Source organism: Oncorhynchus nerka, linkage group LG25, assembly GCF_034236695.1.
Source record: "Oncorhynchus nerka isolate Pitt River linkage group LG25, Oner_Uvic_2.0, whole genome shotgun sequence".
Classification (NCBI taxonomy): Eukaryota; Metazoa; Chordata; class Actinopteri; order Salmoniformes; family Salmonidae; genus Oncorhynchus; species Oncorhynchus nerka.
Genome location: NC_088420.1, coordinates 56,532,125 through 56,539,800, shown reverse-complemented (window position 1 = coordinate 56,539,800; position 7,676 = coordinate 56,532,125). Strand labels below are relative to the sequence as shown.

Genomic DNA, 7,676 nt, shown 5'->3' with positions numbered 1-7,676 from the left:
AGACGTTTCTACTTCACAATAACAGCACTTACAGTTGACTGGGGCAGCTCTAGCAGGGCAGAAATTTGACGAACTGGCTTGTTGTGGCATCCTATGACTTTGCGACGTTGAACGTCACGGAGCTATTCAGTAAGGCCATTCTACTGCCAATGTTTTTTTAATGGAGATTTAATGGCTGTGTGCTCAACTTTACACCTGTCAGCAACGGCTGTGGCTGAAATAGCCGAATCCACTCATTTGAACAGGTTCCACATATTTTTGTACATATACTGCATCCTTTGAATAGGATTGCTCTTTTATTTAGGTGGACAGAGGAGTTTCAATTAGCTGTTGACTGTTGGAGTAGTAACATGTCCTTGTTTGGTAGCTCTGTGTTCTGGCAAGAGAGATGTCAGCTGTTGGAAAGGGCTTTTATAGACTCTTTTATTTACTCATACATTTCGGCGTGGTTCAGATTCTTTTTAGATTACTGCATTGACTTCCCATCTCACTTAATAAAACTCCTTTTAAACTGATTATATTGCCAGTTTGCAAGCACAGTATAAGTAAGCTACACGGTATATTTATTTGTTGGTACATTTTCTGACAATCACATTAGTTATTGCAGCACTCGCCACACTAATTAGTTTGTATATTCTGACCTGAAATAGCTGCATCCAATAGCTGCCAGTATGGTTAGTAATTAACTATGTAATTATTAGCCTACAGCTTTATTGAAAGCAGTAATGGTTCCCCCAATACCCTTTGAATTAGGTATTAGCTCTTAAGGATGGTCTCCCACCTATAGTCTGCCTATCCGTTTCTAAAGTATGAATCAGACAACATTCCCACCTGGACGACATCATGGTTCCCTCCCTTGTTCTCTTTGCCCTGCCACATTTTTGTACATTTCACATACCAATGCTGCTATATGAAAGCTACAGCTCCAAGACTAATGGCATAGTGCCAAGTTTCGTCACATTATTTCGCAGTATTTGTTGAGAACAGCCAAAGTCTTTCAATATTGTTTTCTATTTATTTCTTCAAAAACACGATTTGTCATTTTTTTGTGAAGTTTAATTGTGGAGATAAGGTGGCAGGTAGCCTACCGGTTAAGAGCGTTAGAACAGTAACAGAAAGGTCTCTGGTTCGAATCCCAGAGCCGACTAAGTAAAGCAATCTGTGGATGTTCCCTTGAGCAAGGAAGTTAACCCACTGTTCCCCGGCCGTCATTGTAAATAAGAACTGACTTGTCTAGTTAAATAAAGGTTAAATAACAAAAAAATTGATTAATTGCTCTGGATAAAAGCACCTGCTAAATGACTGAAACATATATAAGGATGCTTCATCGTATTAGAAAGCAATAGTTACTTTTTTGTAGAAGAAAAATACATTACAACTCTTTATTATTGCTTTTATCGCGAGCGTTTCATTATTAGGAAAAGCCAAACGTCTCCGATACACATAGATGACCACAAGTAGAGAGAGAAATAGCCAATGTAGCCTAAACATCTTAGAAATGTGAGCGGGACAGGAGGAGCCAAAACGGCACCATAGCCAATGGATAAAAGCTCAATTGTTTCAACTCTCTCCGAAGCTTCTGACATCGAACATAAAGAAACAACTGAACTTGGCTTTCTGCAGGACAGGTACGTTTGAATTAGATATGAACTTTACATGTATTCATTTCACACGCGAGAATATGTGCCACAACTCAGTTGCCCTGATTTTGTGCGCATCCCATTTTCCAAAGAAATTCGAGGCTTTTTGCAAGCTAGGCTGCGGGTATAGTTCAAGAATAATACGTTATACCCCATAGTATGAAATGAAACGATTTCACATAAAATGTTTCCCATGTTTACTGTATGTTCTTTAAAATTGATAATTGCAACACAGTTCTACTAGTTTATTGATTCAGTAGGGTAACGTTGGATAACTAGGACCCCTTAAGTACAATTTCCAATTGCTGCGGGAAAAAAAGCAAGGTTTGGTAAAACAATATATAATTTAAAAAAAAGTAGATATCAAACAAACTATGAAGAAAAATAAGAGGGCCCCAACACACTCACCTTAAATTTGACTACTTTATTAATTAAAAACGGATTACATGTATTTAATTTAATCTCTAAGCAAGTGTATTATTTATCTTTAGGCTCCCCTAATGGTATACAGGGCCTTCAGAAACTATTCATACCCGTTGACTTATTCCACATGTTGTCCCACAGCCTGAATTCAAAATGAATGAAATATATTTAAGTTGGTTATTGATCATTGCTAGAAAGCCATTTTCGAGTCTTGCCATAGATGTTCAAGACAATTTAAGTCAAAACTGTAACTAGGCCACTCAGGAACATTCAGTGTCGTCTTGGTAAGCAACTCCAGTGTATATTTGTTTAGGTTATTGTCCTGATGAAAGGGGAATTTGTCTCCCAGTGTCTGTTGGAAAGCAGACTGAACCAGGTTTTCCTTTAGGATTTTGCCTCTGCTTAGTTCTATTCTTACTAATAATGGACTGTTTCTTTTTATCCTAAAAAACTCCCCAGTCCTTGCCAATGACAAGCATACCCATAACATGATGCAGCCACCACCATGCTTGAAAGTATGAAGAGTGGTACTCAGTTACGTTTTGCCCCAAACATAACACTTTGTAATCGGGACATAAAGTTAATTTCTTTGCCACATTTCTGGCAGTTGTACTTTAGTGCCTTATTGCAAACCGTATGCATGTTTGGAATAGTTTGATTCTGTTCATGCTTCCTTCTTTTCACTCTGTCATCTAGGTTAGTATTGTGGAGTAACTATAACTTTAGTTCATAACAGCAATCAGAACAATCAATCCCTAATACATCAATTGCTTCACTCATATAGTTATTAACATACTAAACTCAAATCAATCCTTCAGTTTTAAAAATCATTCAGTTTCCAAATCATAATCAAAAACCCAATTAATTATCCAACCAAAATTTAGAATGACATTGCTCAGTGATTCAAATTGGTCCTATCACTTAAAGTAAAAATAACCCCAATTTAACAACATTGGCAGAATGTACATTTATATTAACATCCAGTGTAATTATCCCATAATTCTACTATTCACTTTTTTATCACGATTATAATACAGAAATTAACCACACCTATCACATCCATTAAACTCTGTAACTGTTTTAAAGTTACCATTGGCCTCGGGTGAATTCCTGAGCAGTTTCCTTCCTCTCTGGCAACTGAGTTTGGAAGGATGCCTGTATCCTTGTACTAACTGGGTGTATACACTACCGCAAGAGTCATAAATAACTTCACCATGCTCAAAGGGATATTCAAGTTTTTACCTATCCACCAATAGGTGTCCTTCTTTGCGTGGCATTGGAAAACCTCCCTGGTCTTTGTGGTTGAATCTGTGTTTGAAATTCACTGCTCGACTGAGAGACCTTACAGATAATTGTATGTGTGGGCTTCAGAGATGAGGTAGTCATTAATAAATCATGTTAAACACATGCAACTTATTATGTGACTTGTTAAGCAATTTCTTTGCAATTTTAAATTCAGGCTGTAACACAACAAAAAGTGGAATAAGTGAAGGGGTGTCAATACTTTCTGAAGGCGCTGTGATATAAAACATTTAATTAATTAGATAATATTTATATACCTTTTTATAAAATACTAAATCAACTTACCTCAGAATCATTTTATTAGATGAGACTAATTGAGCAAGAGTAGTGGCAGCCAGGGAAAGTTTGACACCGCTATATTGATTGTTATGACTAAATAATGCTTAATAATGACAAGGGAAATGATATAAATAGGGGAGGAGAGTTTTTGGTAGCAAGTTAAGAAACAATGAAGAAACGTTTATTTTCATATTCTTTAGATTCTCAAGATTTATTTGTCCCTTATTCAATCTGAATATACTTAGAGAAAGAATAAATGTACATCTTTTAAAACATCCATTTACCAAAGATGCTAACTGCATTCTGCATTCCCTTCGAAGGGAAGAAAGACTTAGGGCTGGATTCAAACAGTAGTGCCGAAGATCTGCATTGTAGCGCATTATAGCGCGGTTGAAAGTCATTTTCAACTGAGTCGACATATGCAGCGTTTACCGTGAATGCAGTCTCAGCGAACGCGGAAACATTGCCTTTAAATTTAAATCACGCTATAACGCTGATCTTCTGCGCTACTGATTGATTCCAGGCCTTAGGCTATTTTAGCCTTGTAACTGCGCCATGGTCTCGACTGCTAAACTAGATCACATGCCTCAGACACCTTGTGAATCATCAGAGACTCTTTGTTTTTGAAGCTTGGTTAGTAAGAACTCTTATTCCAGACATGATGATGAGCATGAAGCCAGTCTGGTGATATGAAAGCAGCCACAGACAGTCTCAACTTGTTTGAAGTATTTTCTTGGGCTTTAAAGACGTGTAATTGAAGGCCACTCTCTGCATTCATCACCCCAGTTATAGTCACGTGCACACAGGCACACATTCGCGCTCACACACACACACAAAACCAAGTGGAGCCCATTGGAAATATGTGACCTGCAGTATAAAACGGGATGGCGAAAAGAAAGAAATGGTAAATCGAGCATTCCTCAATCATGAAGTAAGAGTAAGCTGAAACCCATGGATTTTGTTGATTTAAGTCTGTGCAAGTATGCCTTAAGTAGCCTAGCTTGCAGATGTTTCACCAGCCAGTAACATAAAATCAAAAATACCTAGGAATTACACCATACAGTACCAGTCAAAAGTTTGGATACGCCTACTCATTCAAGGGTTTTTCTTTATTTGTACTATTTTCTACATTGTAGAATAATTGTGAAGACATCAACACTATGAAATACCACATGTAGAATCAGGTAGTAACCCCCAAAAATGTGATTCTTCAAAGTAGCCACCATCTGCCTTGATGACAGCTTTGCACACTCTTGGCATTCTCTCAACCAGCTTCACCTGGAATGCTTTTCCAACAGTCTTGAAGGAGTTCCCACATATGCTGAGCACTTGTTGGTTGCTTTTCCTTCACTCTGCAGTCCAACTCATCCCAAACCACCTCAATTGGGTTGAGGTATGGGGATTGTTGAGGCCAGGTCATCTGATGCAGCACTCCATCACTCTCCTTCTTGGTCAAATAGCCCTTACACGGACTGGATGTGTGTTGGGTCATTGTCCTGTTGAAAAATAAGTGATAGTCCCACTAAGTGCAAACCAGATGGGATGGCGTATCGCCGCAGAATGCCGTGGTAGCCATGCTGGTTAAGTGTGCCTTGAATTCTAAGTAAATCACAGACAGTGTCACCAGCAAAGCACCCCCACATCATCACACCTCCTCTTCCATGCTTCACGGTGGGAACCACACATGCGGAGATCATCCGTTCACATACTCTGCCTCTCACGAAGACACGGCGGTTGGAACCAAAAATCTCAAATTTGGACTCATCAGACCAAAGGACAGATTTCCACCAGTCCAGTGCCTATTGCTCATGTTTCCTGGCCCAAGCAAGTCTCTTCTTATTATTGGTGTCCTTTAGTAGTGGTTTCATTGCAACAATCTGACCATGAAGGCCTGATTCAAGCAGTCTCATCTGAACGGTTGATGTTGAGATGTGTCTGTTGAACTCTGTGATGCACTTATTTGGGCTGCAATTTCTGAGGCTGGTAACTCTAATGAACTTGTCCTCTGTAGCAGAGGTAACTCTGGGTCTTCCTTTCCTGTGGCGGTTCTCATTAGAGCCAGGTTCATCATAGCACTTGGTGGTTTTTGCGACTGCACTTGAAGAAACGTTCAAGTTTCATGAAATGTATCCGGATTGACTGACCTTAATGTCTTAAAGTAATAATGGACTGTCGTTTATCTTTGCTTATTTGAACTGTTCTTGCCATAATACAGTATGGACTTGGTATTTTACCAAATATCTTCTGTATACCACCCCTCCATGATTGGCTCAAACGCATTAAGAAGGAAAGAAATTCCACAAATGAACTTTTAACAAGGCACGCATCTTAATTGAAATGCTTTCCAGGTGACTATTTCATGAAGCTGGTTGAGGGAATGTCAAGAGTGTGCATGTAGTATATTTTTTCCCCTCTCCTTGTGGATTAGAAGTTCTCACATCTGCTTTACCCAGGCCAGTGTGTGTGTGTGTGTGTGTGTGCGCGTGTGTGTGTGTGTGCACGCTCTCTCTACCCTGACCCAGGCAGCGAATACTATAATTTGACTTAACACTCTGTTTGTCATACATTAAGCAGACGTCCTGCAGTGGAAAAGCTGTGTGCCGCAGAGTACATGCCAAGTCAGGCTCCTATTCCTTAGATGGTAGTGGTTATGGAGACCAAAGCCAGTGCCTCATTGTGTATGTGTGTGAGCCGTTGAGCCATCGTCTCCTGATGAACAATGAGCTTGTCTCCTGGGGACCAGGAATTGTTTCTGGCTACGACTATCTCTCTCTCCTATAGAAGATCATCCACTTTTCTAGTTAGTCAGTGACTGTGAGAAAGGGATTTGTGAATCTCATTGGAGAAAAAAGAGCACAAGGCTGTCTCATTCTGATATATGTGTGTCTAGGTCTGTGTTTTTGTGTCTTAGTATTCTAACCTGTCTCAGTGTTAAAACGCTTGTCTCCTGTGTGCCATAAGACTGTGTAAAACCACTGAGCTAAAGCCAAGGCAGTTGCTCCAGGAGCTAAACCAAGACTTCATGTCTCAGCTAAGGTTATCATGCGAGTGTGTTTCACCTCAGTGAAACTCTTCAGCTTCTCTCTTCAGCTTTTCTCACCAGTATTGGGAAAGGGAGATACCTAGTAAGTTTCAGAACTGATTGCATTAAACCGAAATGCGTCTTCAGTGTTTAACCCAACCACTCTGAATAACAGAGGTGCGGGGGGCTGCCTTAATTGACATCATCGGTGCACGGGGGGCAGTTGTTGGGGGTTAACTGTCTTGCTCAAGAGCAGAACAGCAGAGTTTTTCACCTTGCCGGCTTTGTGATTTGAATCAGCGACCTTTAACCTCTGGGTTACCTGCTACCCGTTGTCTCATTGTTTCACTGCCATAAGGTCAGCTTAGAAATGTGAATTGAATTACATATTTAGATAAGGATGAGATGCTGGCACCCCCCTTCCGTACGGAAAGCTGTACACATTGTGCTGATTGAAACAGTTGTGTCTGCTTATTACTGTTTCTCGTCACCAGAGAAATTAAGATCATCCCGTTGTTTTATGGGAAAAAGTGCATTCAAGTTAAGCGTTAAGTCAAGTTGAGCATGCATACAAACACAGCATTCAACTAAAACTCCAGACTTGAGTCATGTATAGAGAGCAACATTGTATATTGCCAATAGTATCATGTTTCCTCTGTCAAAATCTGTAAATCCATTTAGCACAAATTAAGTTTATGATATTCTATCAACTGGCATCAATAGGGTTAAAGGGATACTCTAGATTTTGGCAATGAAACCCTTTATCTAATTCTCCAGAGTCAGATGAACTCGTGGATACCATTTTTACTATCTTTAACACAAGCATCTGAAGTCTATGGTAACTGATAACATGCTAGTAGATACCATAGACTTCTAGTCATTGCGCAAATGCTAGTTAGCATGGGTTCACGAAACTACCTCTTAACTTCCTTCATACATAAAAAAATGGTATCGAAGAGTTCATCTGACTCTGGGGAAGTAGATAAATGGCATCATTGCCAAAATCCTTT

At 39.6% G+C, this 7,676-nt stretch overlaps 1 protein-coding gene across 4 annotated transcripts in view; it reads left to right on the top strand.

Moving 5' to 3' along the window:
• The first annotated feature begins 1,520 nt into the window (after positions 1–1,520).
• The window catches only part of LOC115109698 (non-muscle caldesmon-like), a 56,817-nt gene continuing 50,661 nt past the window's right edge, over positions 1,521–7,676 (top strand). For 3 of the 4 annotated variants that reach the window (XM_029634942.2, XM_029634941.2, XM_029634936.2), the window contains exon 1: positions 1,521–1,628. The gene's annotated coding sequence lies outside the window, so the exon portion shown is untranslated. The remainder of the gene's footprint in view (positions 1,629–7,676) is intronic. The other variant, XM_065009891.1, reaches the window with a different exon arrangement.